Here is a 15,417-nt window from a genome sequence, read left to right on the forward strand (position 1 = left end):
GAGCTCTTCTGAATACATAAGATTATAAGAGAGAGGGAAAATGGGCAATAGTGTGGCTTTTCACATATATATTTTACTTACTCTATGTCTGCAAAAATAGCAGTATATAGGAAGAATTGTGCACAATTTTGAAAAAATTGTTAGTGGTATCCATATTATGTTGCACAAATACCTAAATACATTTACACCTCCAGGCAGATGTCAAAAGCTAATTAAAGGTATGGAAAATGCACTTAGACATATAGAACACTATTGCTAATATATATTTATATATACATAGGTATATATTATCACATACTATATTCGTATGTATATTTATCATATAAAATTCTTTTGGTAAGGAGTTTCAAGTTATATTTGCTTTAGTTATTTTGTCAAAGAAATGTTTACTTTAATTTTCTCTACCATAAGTATTTTCAGGTTATTGTATATGGACTGAGGAGGTTGAAAAGAAATTGTTAGTTCTTAAATATGAACTTAAAATAATTTGTTTGAATAGTGAAGGCATGGGCATAGTGGAAAATCACAGCGAACAATGACAGTAACTTTTTTTTGCAGGCTCGCAATAAAAACTCCCTGTAGATAAGCTTATATTTAGAATCGTGTCTTTAAATATCAACAAGTTACTCGTGACCCAGCATTGGAATTGACTCTTATTTCATCCTTGTAGCAGGTGGGGAAAATATCCTCAGAAAAACAAACCAAAACAAAAAAACAAAATCAGTACTAGAGCCAGGGATTTAGCTCAGTGATGCCACCGCCTGCCTCGCAAGCGCAAAGTTCCGAGTTCTAACCCAGGTACCAAAACAAACAAAAAAACCCCCAAAACAAAATCAGTACTAGATACAGTATAACAGAAATGTAAGTAAATATTAGGTTGGGTTATAGTGTAAAAGAGAAGAGAGTACAGATTAATAAATCTCTTTAAAGAGCTGGTTACTTTTCACATAGGTGTAGTCATTCATTTCCTGGGTGCTGCCTAATTTTGTTGATTTTTAGGATTATAGAGCAGTTTGAATTCCAGGAGCAACTACATCAACAAGACTAAATTATACAGATGAAAATTATTCTGTATATTTCTTGCTAGTACCTTTGAAAGGGCTTAATATCCGTGGCCAATGAACTACACCCTAGATGCTCTTTAATATGGAAAATCTTGTCCAACAGTATCTGACTGGCTAGAATATGTAGTTCACGAGGAGAACATAATTCTTTATACTAACCCATCACTTATTTATTTAGCAATCATGTATATAGTGGTTGCTATTCTATTCGATTGGAATGAAGCACTTTCCAGGGATAACTATTGCAAATGAAAGCTAGTCTTCCTGATCCCTTTAATTCTCTGACTTTAGAATAAGATTCATTAATAAGATGGAGCTGTAATGATAGATTTTTTGAGTTGACATCAATATGTATCATGTTGCTGTACTGAATACTTAACTGAAATCTATTTCAGCTTTTCTGTATTTTGTTATGGCTGAATCAAGGAAGGGATACTTCTTGGCTTAGAAGTGAAATTATGGCATAGCTTTGTTTGAATTCTACTGTAATGGAGTATTAGCTCCTAGATTGCTGCTTTCCTGATGTTACAGGAGCTGAGACTATCGATGTATATACTAAAGAAATCCCTAGAGCCATATGTATTCTTCTGTTATGATAATGTTACCATTAGTTTTGATTGCCTTTGACTAGTTTCTGGTTACAGAATTGCCCAAAGCAAGAAGTTTAGTTTTGTTCACATTTTTCCCCTTAATTTGAGAGAATGTTTTTATTTCACTTTTATTTGAAATGAGTTCCTGTGCTGTTATTATGGCATTTTATGTGGCTTGTCATTGTAGTAATCAATTTTATATTTTCTTCACGCCAGTTCAGCATTCTGTTCTTGACGAGCACTTTGTCATATTTACTAGGGCTCTTGTCATACATAGGAAAATGCTTCCTCTATTTGTCTCCTAAATTTTGCTTTTCCCTTGTTAGTAATTTTGCTATCTCTATATCAATGTTCTGGCTGGTTGCAATTACAAGTTTTCCCAGCTGGGAGCTTGTAGCATTTTCTCAGTCACTGCAACATACTGATCTGTTCTGATATGAGTTCCAATTGTTTCACCTCCGTGTTCTGCATTTTTACCATGCTTTGTTGAGAACTGTGGAAATTTGAGAGAGTAGGAATTTCTCTCTTGTGTATTTCACCTGAGACAAACTTCACATTGTTTCACTATCCTTCTGGTTAGATGGGGGTTACTTTTGTGCTAAACTCTTGGAATTGCTGCCTCTGGATTTTGATTCAAATTTAATATATAAAAATGTCAAAGAGAGAAAACAATTAATTTCAAATCCAGAATGAGGAGGGTATTGGCCCTGCCCATGGCAAAGAGCACTAAGAAGATTCCCACTTTGAGCTCCGTAATTGTGAAGATCGGTGTGGGTATGTACACATATGCATGTGAGTGTCTATTCTTCACTGAGACCAAAGTCTCTCATGTTACTAACACATACTGTTTTTTCATGTTTTTTCTCAAAAGCCTTTTGTTGTCAGTGAAGGTGTTTCTCTAGTAGAGTGATTTTCAAACTTCATGAATCAGAATCACCCGGGTGACTGCATCAAGCACAGAGATTTCTAAATTAGTAAGTCTGAGGAAAGAGCTGAGAAATTGGATTTTTAACATTTCCATGCAATGCTGAATGAAGTTGTGGATAAAGGGGATTTATTGCTCTAAGCAATGAAGCACTTTGAATTAATGGGCCCCTATGATTTTATGCTGTGTCTTTCACAGTTTTCACCAAATATGACATGATACTTCTTTAGTCTTGAAGGCACCATGGAAAGGACACTATCAGCCATAATTATTCATAAATTCAACATTCGGGGGTCTAAAATTTTAAATCACACACACACATACACGAAACTTTTTCTACAAAGATTATATATGTTTATCTGACTTGAAAATTCTAACACGCCATATAGTAAGAAGAAGGAAGATTTATCATAATCAATGTGCTAAAATATTATTTCCAAAAACATACAAAGAAAGAAAATGCAAATCAAGGGAAGGTAATTTGAAACCAATAACCTAATTTGGAATGTCCAGAGGCAAGTTTGATTTTTATTCAAAGTCACTTTTACTTCTCAAGTTACAAAAATATCAACTAATAATTCGATTATATTTTTCAGATTTTATTAGGAAAAGCCAGAAAAAATGCTAAGCTAACACAGTAAGAAAATGAGAGGTTTTCCGTGAGTATATTTTGGAACTAAAGACTTTGAGAAGTAAAAACAAATTTCTGGAATAATTACAGATCCAAACTATTCATTAAATCTGAGAAATTCAATCTGCTTAAAACTACTTATTAAAATGTTCAGATAAAATATAGAAACTGTTTTAAAACATGATAGTAACCGCTGTATTATAATGTTTTAAATGTTATTTGGGGATTAAATAACCTATATTTTGATGATAATATGAGACTCAAACTCTTAGATGTATGGGGAAAATGGCCTAAAAAGTTTGGAAACAATGTTTGAGTAATAAAACAGGCCTTTTGTTTGTTTAGGTTGTTTAATACATTTCAATATATTCACATATTCAAAGTATCCATTATAATTACTTACCCTTTTAGTTGTTTTCAAACCTTTTATCTAAAACCTATTATTTTAATAAGTGAGCTGAGCACATATAAAATGTACTATTTCATAAAGTGGGCGTATATGCATAGCCTGTGAAATTCGCAAAATAATGAATATAATAAACATACTAAACTTTCTTAAAATTTTATCCTGCCCTCTTGTTACCATTCCCAATACCTTTATGAACATTCTTCCCTGTCTCTAGGAAATTATAGACTTTCTTTCTAGCATTTGTACATTAGATTTGATTTTTTCCAAATTTCACATGAATGAAATCATACAGTACAAACAGTTTTTGAATGGATGCTTAATTCATTTTAATTTTGTGGGAATTCATCCATATCATAGCCTTTGTGCAGAAGCTTTTCAATGTACCTTCCTATTTTTACATCCTTTTCTATATCACAGAGCACAGTAAAACAAAAGAAATTACTGTATGGCTACTACAAAGTCACATTTCAGGTGAGTATATCTCTTTTCTATTACTATAACAAAGTACCTGGTACCAGATACTTTACAAAGAGAGCAGTTTATTTAACTCACAATTCTAGAGAATCAATAGCTTTGTGCCAAGAATTGTTCAGCTTTGTGGAGAGCTTTCTATCTATACCACGGCAAGGAAGTTGGCTTCATGGCAGGAGTGTATGAAAAAGAGGTGGGATGGATGAGAGAGAGAGAGTGAGAGAGAGAGAGAGGGAGAGAAAGAGAGAGAGATTAGAAAATGGAACGATATACTTTGCTCTTGGGTAGAAAGAACCAATATAGTGAAAATGGCCATACTTCCAAAATTATTAAAAATTAAATTATTTAGTGCAACCCGAATAAAAATCCCATCAGCATATCTCACAGAATTAGAGAAAACAATTCTAAAGTTTATTTGGAATCAGAAGAGAGGTAGAATAGCAAAGGCAAATCTGGGGAACAAAGGCAAGGCAGAGGACATCACAATCCTTGACTTGAAATAATACTACAGAGCTACTGTGATAAAAAAAACAGCATGGTACTGGGAGGGGAATGGGAAAAAAACAAAAAGAAATCAACATACATCATGTAATGGTATGAATTTCCTATAATAAATGTGATAATTATGTAAATCTAAATTGTACCAATAAAATTAAAAAAAGATAATTAAAAAAGAGAGAAACTGAATAATGAGGCACAATTTTCTGACTGCATCACTTTTAAAGAAAAACCCAAAATCTGTTTCTATTTCTGAACTCCACTTTAGCTAGAAACCTATTGTCTAATAGAATTCAGAGAAGAACATAGAAAGAGTTCAAAATACATTTTCTTAGAACAAGTGTAAAAGGAAAACATTATGAAGAATCATTAAAAAAAAAAAGGTAAAATGCACCCATAGCACTATATACAATATGAAAAGTATTCAAACCTCCCCTAGATTCCTTATCCCCCAAAGTCTTCCAGGTTTCTGTTTCCTTTCTCAGACCTTTCTTTTCTTTGTACACTTTGTAGATCTGCTATCAGACCCCACAAAACTTAACTTCTCTACATTGGGCTTCCGTATATATCTGGTAATGAACAACTCTAATATAGAATATTAAAATATGGCAGTTAAATAGGAAGAGTAAAATATCTAGACATGTTTCAAAGATGGAATGGAAACTCATGTGATGACTATACCCAATATTAAATCAAACTTTTTAGTAGCCCAAATTATTTTAAATGTCTATATTTAAATAGATTAACATGTAGGTAAAGATTCTTCCTTTTGAAAATGAAAACCAATACCCTAATTTTTTTAAGTGAAAAAAAATCTATTCTTGAAAACAGTTAAATTTTTATGTAGAATTTTGTCTTTTATAAAAGAAGTTACAAGTATGTAAATGGCATCAATGTTCAAGTAAATGTTTGAAATGTTTTATAAATGTGACTGTTTTTGGAAAAATATTTCATGTTCATCACTGTTTTAGACCAGTCAGAAAATGATCAAATTTGCAAGTTAAGTCCAAATTCAGATAGGAGACAATAATTGATGTTATCATTTTATAATTAGCTACATGTACTTTTCAATCACATTGTATGTGTGGTGACCACTGATGGTAGGCCCTGAGAACTATCATTCTTTATTCTATGGCGCTCTCTCTCTCTCTCTCTCTCTCTCTCTCCTATCTTTTGTAAGTGATAGGTTATTTTCCACTCCATTAAAAAAGTTTCCAAGCTTTTGATATTTTGGGAAAACCCCTTCTTTTATCCCTAGGCATAGGGCTTTATCTGTGAAAGTCTCTAGGTCAAACTGAAATTAAAAGGTATAAAAGGGTATAATTTCTTTCTGGTTTCCTATTCTAACACTTCCTTAAACTCCACATATCTAACCATTGAATCATCAGACTCCAGGTTAGGGTTTTTCACACTATAACTTATGTTAAAATTATTCCCCAAATTGGGCAATGCCTTACATGCATAGGTTTGGGTAACAGTTTTGTATTGAATTCTGTGTCTCTATTCATGGCCACAATTTCTGTTTTCTTTCTTATACTATTATCAGAAGTAATAACATACTATGACTTGTTTAATCTAAAACTCATGGCTTCCCACAATCGAAGAATAACAGAACCATACGAAACATCACAAGATATAACATCATCTCTTCCTATTTCATTATACATTCTCCTTGTAACAGGTTGGCCAAAACAGCTCTTCAATATGATTAGATAAGTGAAGAAATTATATTAGATTCAGTTCCCTGAAAGACCATCTACAGCAAATACAGCTGTGGATTTCAATTTAAATTAAAATTGATTGCATGCTTATTGGTTCTTCTAAGCTTTGCAACTGGAAAATTAAAAATTCACACGTAGCAATTTTGATTTGCTTCAGAGAGAAGGTTCTTGATTTAGACACCCAGCAGGCTCCCAATAGGTAAATATAATAGTGGAAATACATAAATGTACTCTATATGGGAGGTTATAATAATTGTATGGATAAAACTGAAAGCAGAATCAACTTCTGGGCTTCCTAAACTTACCTTACAAACTTCTAGTTCTTATTGTTACTGTTTAATACACAATTACTGGGATTAACATGCTTCCTAATGGTTTTGAGATAACTGCAGTTTCCAATCTGATGTCACATTGCAATTATCCCAGTCTCCAAATTATCCAGGTTAAATGCTAATTTACATGTTATCATTGTTCATATTAGAAACTTTTCTTAGAAACAGCCTGGTAACAGCTGAAACAAAGGTAAATTTTCACAGCAGTATACTCAAGGAAAGGAACATCAAATTTAAGTCATATGAACTTGTATTGGGATTTAATAAAGTCAGACCACAGAATGATTTCAGGACCCTTGGGTTCAGAGATTCTTACAGAACAATTGAATTTTGATCTAACTTAAATTGAGTAAGAATTGAAATAAAGGAAATAAAATTCAACAGCAAATCTGTCCAGTCACCCTTTCTCCCTATCTCTATTTAACAGTAGGACTTTTTTTAATTGATAATTTTCTAGTTTATTTTTACTTGGACCACGTTCATTTAAAATCTTCATTAATACAAATATAATTAATCATATTACATATACATACATATATGCAACTATTGCTGATAAATGATAAGCGTGAATACATGAAGTTATATATCTCTCCATATTTATACATATACATGTGACTTAAGTACTAATATAGGATTATCAAACAGTTTCACACTTACCTACAGTATAGTATCCTAGCCTGCACAGTTCAGGATATAGATTTAATATTTTACATTGCCTGTATTTTTAAACTGGCTTTGTATTTGAGTGTATATTATCTATAAAAAGTATTTCATAGGAATTAATAATGCATAAAATGCCAAGATAGTGATTAAAATATGTTCCTTGACTACAATAATATAGTACATTGGGGCTGGGGATGTAGCTCAGAAGTAGAGTGCCTGCTTAGCATGAACAAAGCCCTGGGTTTAATAATCTGTACCACACACAAAAATACCCCCCAAAACCAAAAAACTTCTATGCTTGCTCTCCTTTTGGGACATAGAAAAACAAACAAACAAACAAACAAACAACAAACCCCACCTCATTTAAAAATTTAACCACTGTTAGCTTAAGTAATTTTCTGAGGAAGATGAATGAACAGTACCAGTGGACATAGTCTCTGGTTCTATCATTATCGGAAACTAAGAGAGCACACACTTAGTCAAGCCATCGAGAACAGCTAGGAGAAGAACCACAGAATTGCGTTTCACAGTGGCTCTGTGTGCCAGGCCAGGAGTGGACAAGCAGGGAGCGGTGATCTGAGAAGCACAGATCAGGCTAAGGGCCAAATGCCCCAGGTTCTGGTCCAGGTTTTGTCACATAATCTTGCAGCCTCAATTCTGTGTGTGTGTGTGTGTGTGTGTGTGTGTGTGTGTGTGCGTGCATGATTGAAAAGAGTATTCTAGATCATCTCTCTGTTCTTCTTGATTCTGTTTCTAACACTGTTTTACACAAAAGCAGTATCAATACAGCTGAAATTTTGTATTCCCTGTCTTGTGAGGTATTAATTTTTAACAAGAATAATTTAAGTTAATCAGATGACTAAAGCAAACATTTTCTCCTTTCAGTCCGACATAAACCCTTTCTATTCTTGAGCAAATAAATTATTTGTATTTTTGCTGTAAAAACTTAAAATTTGCTTTTTTAAGGTTTTTATTTTTAAAAACACTCTGGATTGACCATTTGATAACATCAAACTAGGTGGCAAATTCTATAAGGCCAAGATGAAAGAAAGAAAAAAGAAAAAAAATGAAAAAAAAGAAAAGTGAGCAACTTAATGAAGTCGTATCTTTCCATCTGCTCATTAATTATTGAAGCCCCTCCAGAATCCTGCGGGAACACAGTTTTGGTCGTTGTCAGTACTGACTCAGCTGCTATAGTTCTGCTTTTACCTTTCACTTTTTAGAGTAAAAATATTTATATGAATTAATCAAAAAGATAAATGGAGAGTGAAAGGGAAAACCACTGAAGTAGCAGCTGAGCTGAAAGAAACAGCTGTGAAAAATACTACCTTCTTTTAAAATGTCCAGAAAAAGAAACTGACATCTGAGGTACGGTAAATTTTTTTTTCTTCTTCTTTTCTTTTGAGGTAATAGCACTGGTTTTCCCTTTCACCATCTTTGAATCCATTTTTTTGGTTTGGATCACTGGACAAATGAGTATTGGTGGGTGTCATTCCAATGTCACATGGATTTTAGGATAATTACCACTTGTATCAAATCACATAAGATTCTGTTTTGGGGGAGTTTTTAGGTGCTGCCATGTTGGTGGGTGTTTTTGTTTTTTTCTGTACTCAAAAAGACACAGCCATGGCACAGGAAGGGCTGCTGCAGGCCAGCACGAAGGCACAGTGGAACAGCTATGCCAAGTGTCTGCTCAGCCTCTTCTAGCACAGGGACTAGCTCCAGCCAGTGCCACGAAATCTTTACCTTCAGAGTATGAAATTTTGCCCCCAAATGCTTTCAAAGTAGGAAAATAAACTTAGAATTAAGATCATAAAGTGTTTTTGTTGTCAGAAGTGAAAGTTAAGAGTAAAGCCACGTCTACAGAGCCAATAATGACAGCTCCTACTGGTCCAAATTTGAAAAGGGGAATTCTGGGAGGTTCTCCTTATCTTCATACATTCTTTTGGCTTCCCTTAATTCAGAACGCAGCTGAGATACAGTAGATTCCAGGTCACTGAGCTGACACATATACACTTAGTTTTGGTTTCTTGCTTGTTCTTGAATAATTTCTAGTTGACTCTGAAGACTGTTGGCTTGGCTCTGAGTACTGCTAGCTTTCTCCGTAAGTCTTATTATTTCAACTTCATGTTCACTTATCAACTGCTCAATCCTGTCTTGATGTTGTTGCAGTAATAGTTCTATTTTGTTCTGTGATTCAGCTTTCAGTGTTTCAAATAGATCTTCTACTGGAAATATCCTCCCTTTCAGATAATAAATTTCTGTATCTAATTCTCTTAGCATTTTACTAACACCTGTGCCCAAGCTTCAGAAGGGCATGATAGACATGTTGTCCTGTTCATGTATTTTCTTGCCTGAGGCTTCTTCAAAGTCAGCTAGGATGGTTGGGATTTCCTGCAGGACTCCTTTGTGACTAAGCATCACCTTTCTGAGCTGCTCTATCTGTGTGCTGCTGTCTTTTAGCATGTCCTCCTTAAGGCATTTGGCAGCTTCAAGTTCATGAACTGTGTTTTGAAGCTGATTTCTCAAATCCTCCTGGGACTGACTCTCCCTTCGTCTGATGTCTGCCATGGAATCTCTCTCCATCTGCATCTCTTGAAGTTTTGTCTGCAAATCGATGACTGATTGCCTTAGGTAAAACTTTTGTTTCTCACTCAGTTCATTGCTTTCATTTAGTCTTCTTTGCAAATCTTTGACTTGATGTGAACATTCTTCCAGAACACATTCAATATGCTCCTTCCCTGGATAAGCAATGATTTTTCTAGGAGAATCAAGTTCCACTTCATATTTCGGGAAAATAGGAATCTGTGTCAAAGTCCCAGTTGAAGCTATGTTTTCAATTACCCTGTTGGATGTGATGCCACTACTTGATAAAAGATCTTCAGCATTTGACTCATATGCTTTTGGTTCCCTATTAACTACTTCTACCTCTTCTTAGAGATCCTGAGTTATAAATGCTTCCCTGTTTAGTTCCTGTTGTTCTTGTCTTAGTTTCCGGATATTCTTATTTTCAATTATTCTATTAATGCATGGTGGGGGTCCTCGTGAGAAGGGCAAGCTGAGGATGGTGAGCACGTGTTGGGATGGCAGCTGTCATTGGACGTCCTCTCTCGGGCAGAGTGTTAGACCAGAATATCGCTAAATCTTCTCCAACTTGGACATTCTATGATTTCCGCAGGATTTTGCCTAGAGCTGCCCTACAATTTCCAGACCACAGAAGTGCTGAGTTTTTAGTGGTGGCAGATCCCTGCTGACCTCCCACCGGGCGTGTTTGATGGCTCCCCTCTACTCCACACCAGATGCTTCTGGACGGCAATCTCCTTTCTCTCACCTCCTCCGAGGAGACGCTCTGCATCTCCACTGGATCCGCGGGGCAGGGACAGAAGGGTCCTGCCCCTGGATCCCGCAGCGTCGCCGCGCCCCCTCGTGGCGCTAGCACAGCTCGGGTTAGGCGACCTTTGGAGCTTGGGGAGGGGTCACGGGAAGGGGCTAAAAGTAGGATTTTGAGGAGATCTTCACTGAAAATTGACTACAAAAAATAGAAGGTAAACAAATGATTCAACTTCATTTATTATGCAATTAATTGGGCGAGTAAGACTAGAATTAAAAATAGTACAACATAGCATGTTCTTAGAATCCTCAGGACCCTGTGTTCAATCCCCAGTAATAATAATGATCATAATAATAATAAAATAACAATAATACAATAAATAGTGATTGCCACACCCAATACATCCATAGAAATCCAGAGGAAATCTATCCGCGTTTTATTTATAATAATTTTAAGCATAATAATAACACTAACATTCATTGTGCACTCATACGCTAGGCACTATTCTAAATCTCAAAAGTATGGTAGACATTTTATCTATTTTCATATTGTAAGTGAGAAAATTTAGGTACTAATAATTCCATTCCTTATTAGAGGTGCTGATTTACTAAGCATTGTATCTGGCACTTGAATTCAGTCTGAGTTATAAGGCTGCACTTTACTGCTCTGTACAACTGAGTTATACGTTCTATCAACTGGGTACCATTTGGTATATGAAAGCTGGTAATTACGTATCTTTTAAAATATCAATTACATAAAGCATACAGGAAACATTATTTATACAAACACTCCAGGATTTGGCCTTGATATCAACATCAAATATATTAGTATATACTTAAAACGTATCTTTCTCAGTTAAAAATAACAATCTCAACCCATATTGTGATATGACAAATCTCTTTATGATTTCTCAGAAATTGTAGATACCTGCTCATGGATTATGTTTCAAAATGCCAGTAAATAACACTGAGTTCTTCACTGCTCTCAATGTTTTAAACACTTGGCACATACTAAATCTTCATGAAGTAGATATTATAGTAACCTTAATTTCTACAGAAAAATCATTTGTGATTTCTGTGACTTATGAAAAATTTCTGTTATCTCTTATTACTGCAACCAACAGAAATGTTCAAACTCTTTTTAAAACTTTATATGTAGAGAGAGACATTTTTAAATTTAAATATCATCATAAACATTCTAAAAAGTATCCAACACATAATATTGTTATATCATTTAATATAAGTTAATATCATTTAATATAATATCATTTAATGTAAGTTATATCATTTAATAATAAGTTATATCATTTAATAAGTTATATCTAAGTTATATCATTTAATATCTAAGTTATATCATTTAAAAATAGTGTAACAATGGTTTTAAATACCAAGTCAACATATTCCTGCTCCTTTTTGTGTTGTATTCCTTTTTTTTTGGTACTGGGGATTGAACTCAGGACCTTGCGCTTGTGAGGCAGGCACGGTACCACTAAGCTAAATCCCTAGCCCTTGTGTTGTATTCTCACTTGTAAAATAAAATTAAACAGTTCAATTTAATTTTCTTTCAACATTTGTTTACCCCACACAAATAACTATACTCTAGGCAACATTTTTCTTGTCAATTCTTGTTACCTGATCTAATTCTTATATTTTTCTGTTAAGAAAAATACTATCAAGAAAGCAAAGACTTTACTATATATAAGACTGCTGCTGAGAAGAAATGAGGTGACAGAACTCCATAAGACTCATATATTATGTATTGAAATCTCAATGGATGGAATGAAAATGGTTGTTTTGATGATTAGGTGGCTTGTATAAGACCATGTGATCATCAGAGATCAAGGATCCCAACTGAGCTTAGCTGATCCCAGGGCATGTGTACCCTGTGTCACAGTGCCCACTTCATCCTGCTAGGCTTCCCTTCATTGCTCTCTTCTGACTTTCTCCCTCAACACATCATTGTTTCTTACCTTTCTCTCTCATAACCTATACAAGAATTGCCAAATAAGTCCCACCAGTGGGAACAAAGAACTATGACCTGAGCTCCCATATCCAAGCCTTCTTCTCCTAAGTGCCTTTAAATCTTCCCATTTAAAGGGCTTCTCTGAAAGGTCTACTTCGAAAGCCTGAATTCAGTTAGATTTGTGCTTAGAAGGAGCTACTCAGCACGTAGAAGGATTCATTTTATACATGGAAAAGAATAGAAGCTAGAGCAGAGAAGAGGTTTACCTCAAAATCACACATGCAGCAAATGGCAGAACTGAACTCAGGGCCCGGTCTTCTGAGCCTGGTATCCACACTGTTTCATAAAATAAATGATGTTGGATGAGTTGCCATTCTCAAGTTGATATTAGCTGCTACACGGAGGTAGCATTAGATACAGGAAATTGCACACTGAAAAAGTTATCTCCATTTCAATTCTTTATAATCCTTCAATAAGAAATTTTCAATTTAATGTTAATATGTCTTTTCACCTCACTTAGCAGCAAAGTTTTTTTTTTTTTTTTGGTACTGGGGATCGAACTCGGGGCCTTACACTTGTGAGTCAGGCGGTGGAACCACTGAGCTAAATACCCGGCCCTTTTCACCTCACTTAAATAATCTTTCAATCCTTAAAGTTTGTATTGAAAAACAACAAATGACACAACAAACACCATACTCTCACTGTTTCTGAGAAACGAAGTAAGACTAAATTTGAAAAATGCATGAACTCTTCCTTGATTTTATCCCTCTCTCTTTTCCACTTGTGTTAGTTTTTATTTATTGAATGCATTTTTTCAATTTTCAGGATACATCTAGGAATAGTCTTATCATGCATACATCTGGTTCTTAAAGCACAATTATGCAATTAAAGTATATATAAATGTTGTGACATTACATGAGTTTTAATGAAGTTTCATTGTTAGATAAAGAATTATCTTCCTGAGATTCGTCTAGTTTGATGCATTTACCTTAGATTGATTAATTTTTATTGCTGTGTATTATTTTAATTGTTGCTGTGCTTCTTAATGTACATTTCAATTTTCTTCATCTATTTTAAAGCTGTTAATAGCAAAGGTACTTTGTATATTCTTATTCATGCTGAATCCTATAGAGGTTCATAAGTTCCTATAAGATTGTGAATACACTAGCATAATTACCAAGAAAGACTTGTGTCTCCATAGTTCCTATGTTGTGCTATTTAATTTCTCCACAGTGATGGTCCCTTTTTAAAGTCCAACAATATTAGATGAATATTACTAATTTTATTATAGTCATACTTTAAAATCTTTTTGCAAGTCAGAAGTAGTAATTTTGTCTTTAGATTGCATTATCCCAAATATTACTGAATTTAAGCATCCTTAATATGTTTATTGACAATTTGTATTTTTTCATGGGTTAACTGAATTTCACATGTTGATATGCATTTCATTATTTTTTATATTCAATATTTATGACTGATTTTTTTCTAGATACTAATTCTTTGCTTTTTTATGTGTTTCAGCTATATTCTTAATGCGTTAGATAAATTAAAACTATTCATTGTAATGTAGCCTATTTGGTAGATTTTTAAATGATTTAAGGGTTTTGTATCTTAGGTAAGGAAACTTTCTCCATTAAAGGATTGAAATATATTTCACTGAACTTTAAAGTAGCTTTAAGCTCTTAATAATTATATGGAGTTATGTAGACAATCATATCTGAAAATAAGGATAATTTTAATTTTATTCAAACTCATTTATGTATTTATTCCTCCAAAAAATCATCAATTAATTTATTATTTGCATGCTGGGTATTCCATAATTGGCATTCAAATTTTGATATCAAAATTTTACCTGTTCAAATTTTTTATTGTTTGAGTTAATTTGTTTTTGAGAGAGGGTCTTGCTATATATTTTAAGCTGGCCTTCAACTCACTGTGTATCCTAGGCTGGCCTCAGCCTCCTGAATGCTGGGATTACAGGCCTGTGAGACCATGTCTGGCTGTTTGAGATAATTTTGTCCAGAAAATATCTGCTGTACCCTTTGAATCCTAATTTGATTTTTAAAAACATAAGTCATAGAGGATATTGAACAGGATTATTGGAATGATCATTGTTTAATTTTCCTTAATCAGTTAGTGAGTTAAATTATGTTGAGTTTATAATGCTTATTCAACCTGGCATCCTTTTGAAAAACTCAAAGTTAGACCTGATTAAAATTATATATGAAATCCATAAATGTATAAATTTATATTTATATATATATATGTTATATGTGTATGTTACTTTTTCTCTCATTGCTGCGACAAAATACTGGACACCCAAAGTTAAAGAGGAAAGGTTTATTTACCTCACAGTTTGTAGAGGCTTCAGTCCATACTTGGCTGGTGCCAAGACAGACTGGCACATTGTAGAGGGGCATTGCAGGGGAGAAACAGTCCATGGAGCTCAGAGGGTAACAAAACAAGCAAGCAGGGCATAACCACAGCTCTTTCTATCCTTATATCTTTTCCAGGCTACTTAGGGCAGGTAGCACTCATAGCCTTAATCCTAGTGCCCTTGATCCTACATTGCACCATGAGTCAATTCCACCATGACACACTTTAGATACTGCCACCTCTGAAAAAGCCCCACCTATGACCACATGAGATTTGAGGGGACAGCTAGACACAAGCCAAAACAATATGTATGGCATGTTTGAAGGAATTGTAGCTTTAGCATACTTGCAAAAGAGCAAGTTAGCCAAAAGGTTTCATAGATGCTAGAAGACATGAAACTGTTGTGTCAAAGATAGAAGATTTTAATACTCACATCAATAATCA

At 34.2% G+C, this 15,417-nt stretch overlaps 1 pseudogene; it reads right to left on the reverse strand.

The window, feature by feature from the left end:
* Nucleotides 1–9,188: 9,188 nt before the first annotated feature.
* The window catches only part of LOC147826570 (coiled-coil domain-containing protein 158-like), a 95,484-nt pseudogene continuing 89,255 nt past the window's right edge, over nt 9,189–15,417 (reverse strand).

Source organism: Heterocephalus glaber, unplaced genomic scaffold, assembly GCF_053883595.1.
Source record: "Heterocephalus glaber isolate CG9 unplaced genomic scaffold, H.glaber_assembly_v1.0 deba00001465, whole genome shotgun sequence".
NCBI classification, from domain to species: Eukaryota; Metazoa; Chordata; class Mammalia; order Rodentia; family Bathyergidae; genus Heterocephalus; species Heterocephalus glaber.